Here is a 2,539-nt window from a genome sequence, read left to right on the forward strand (position 1 = left end):
CTCCAGCCGTTCGCTGGATCCTGTCCCAGGGAGCAGAGAACGGAGCTGCCCCTCGGGAGGAGCTGCAGCCCCCGGTGAGCTCTGACCTCAGTCTCCTCCAGGCTGAATAGGTCAAGTGCCCTCAGCCACCCCTTGTGTGGCCCCTCCAGACCCCAGCCCTTTCCATCAAGATACATTCAGGGATGTCTTTCAGCCTAGCTGTGCTCAGGAGCTCCCAGGACCAGTGCACTGCTCTGAGGGCAGCGTTCGTGACCCAGCTGGCACTTGTCCACCCTATCCCTAGGTTACATGGCACCCATCTCAGTTTAAAACATGCTGAGGAATAACATGAGTGTCCAGCAGGAAGCAAGCATTGCATTTTCAGGGCTGCTTTTACATCTCTGCCGTACACTAATACTCATTGCTGCTAGATGGTTTCAGTCCCAAGGCAGTCCTTGAGCTGCGGGACCCCGGAGTGATTGGCACAGACATCAGTTGTGCAATTCTCTTTCTGAGGGCGCTGAAGTACAATGAAGCACAGGAGTGGGTCGGAGTTCTGAGCTGGCTTAAAAGGCACCACTGACATGGCTAACAGAACAAACTCCTCTGAGTATTTCTGGTCTTATGAATATTACTGGGATTACATAGATCCAATTCCAGTAGATGGAAGCAAGTTGAAGGTTAATAAATGTAAGTATTGTGGAGTAGTAGGTGCTAATCTAGCACAGGGAAAATGTTGCATAGCTTGTCTCACTGACCTGGTTTTGTTTCCTTGCAGTAGAGTCCATGCCAGTGCGTGATTGTGTGAATGGGTGTCTGCCTTCAGGCTGGCTAATTACTAACACACTAACTCTGGGCTTTGTCTTACAGTATTTGAAGCTATAAGACTGCTGACACTAACTCTTCTTTAGAAGGATAGATTTTTATTGAGTCATTTGCTAAGGGGAAAGTTGATGACTTGCAAATCTGTAGTGTGGAGTGCTAGTTACCTGTGTGCTATTGTCACCACGTTTGCTGAAAGAGCAGAGGTTTTCATAAAAATACTATGTTTTCATCTTGGGATAAGGCTGACATTGCAACTGGTAAACATGCAGAGCTTTAGTAAAGGAAATAATATGTTTCCACCAGCCAGGAGCAACAAGCTGCAAACATATTTTTTTACCTTTCCTCCTTTGATTTAGCGCTGCTGAACTAATAAAGTAATAATATCCCTTATTGTGAAAATGCTTTACTCCTGTGGAAACTGATTCTGCCGGGCTTTGCAGTTTATTTTCAAAGGATATGAAGTAGCATTCACCCAACTCGCCTTGCAATAGCTTGTTCCATTTCACACCTGGCTTTGCACAGTGGAACAGCAGTGTCTTTTTATGGGTACTTATAGTGGCAAATAATTTGGGGTTTTCTAATGTAACTGCACTGGTTAGGTTTTGCTAAGATAAAATGACAAGCTACGTCACAGTAAATTAACTGAGGGCAGTGGATGGACTGACAAAGACCAAGGAAGAGCAGGTAGGGTGTGTTGGAGTCACTTATGCTCCAGGCAGTGTTTTCCCTAGATTTCTGTCAAGCCTCTACCTGTGGTTGTATCTTCAGTTAATTAACAAAGTTACGGGCTTTACTCACTGCTGTTTAGTTTACTGAAGATGGCTGCAACTGTTCAGAAGTGGTTTCAGAGATTAAAATTGTTTTTCCCAAGGTTATTGCAGTGAAATTATTATATAATACAGGAAAATGTGATGGCCTTTCAGAATATCTTCATGTCTTTCTCATTAACAATGCCTTTCTGATGGTGAAGGTTGAACTGGCCTGTGTTAGGAGCTGCTTGTGCTTCGCTTGCTTGGACAGCAATAGGAAAAGGGAGCAGAAATGTAGTCTGCACCACCTCTAGAAAAGCTTTTCTGTGCATTCAGATCAGTCAAAGGTTTATTGCCTCCAAACTTAGAGCACCACATCTTAAAGAAAGTGGTGTGAATATCCACAGCCTTCCATGTAGAAAATCTTGCTCTCTAATGCTATAGAGCAACATTTGGTGCTGCTGGGACCAGGCAGGTTATGAGCAGCTCCTCTGATTCTCTTTATTTTAAAGTTAGGACAGATTATTACCCCCTAAATTCCACCACGGAACTCCAAACTGCTTAGCTAAGCTATTTAAGCACATGCACACACACATGCACAAAAAGTGATGGTAAAATTTAGCAATAGGAAAGCTTTTCATAGATTGGTAAAATATGTTATTCCAGTTAAAAAAAAAAATCCTAATTGTGGAATTTGAACCCAGGAAATTTTGGTTCAAGCTCCACCTGAGACCTGGAGCCAATTTATTTAGCTTCAGTGAATTCCATGAAATGTATTTAAAACTGTTTTTAAAAGATGAAGCCAAAATAGCCCTAATAGGGAATGCCATAAATCCAAACTCTTAATTTCTGTCCCAGTGGCTTGGAACCTTTCAAAACTTTGGGCTTTTCAAAATGTCCCTGGGCCACGAGCTTGCTTTTTGGAGCTGTGGTTGGCCAGTAGCACCCTGTTGCTTTTTCCCATAATAAGTTTGGGAAGAGAGGGT

General features: G+C 43.3%; 1 long non-coding RNA gene across 1 annotated transcript in view; it reads left to right on the forward strand.

The window, feature by feature from the left end:
* The first annotated feature begins 344 nt into the window (after positions 1–344).
* Positions 345–2,539, forward strand: part of LOC108444901 — a 7,898-nt gene continuing 5,703 nt past the window's right edge. Inside the window, exon 1 of the long non-coding RNA XR_001859622.1 lies at positions 345–669. This is a non-coding gene — a long non-coding RNA (uncharacterized LOC108444901). The remainder of the gene's footprint in view (positions 670–2,539) is intronic.

This window comes from Corvus brachyrhynchos, unplaced genomic scaffold (genome assembly GCF_000691975.1).
Source record: "Corvus brachyrhynchos isolate BGI_N302 unplaced genomic scaffold, ASM69197v1 scaffold412, whole genome shotgun sequence".
Lineage (NCBI taxonomy): Eukaryota > Metazoa > Chordata > Aves > Passeriformes > Corvidae > Corvus > Corvus brachyrhynchos.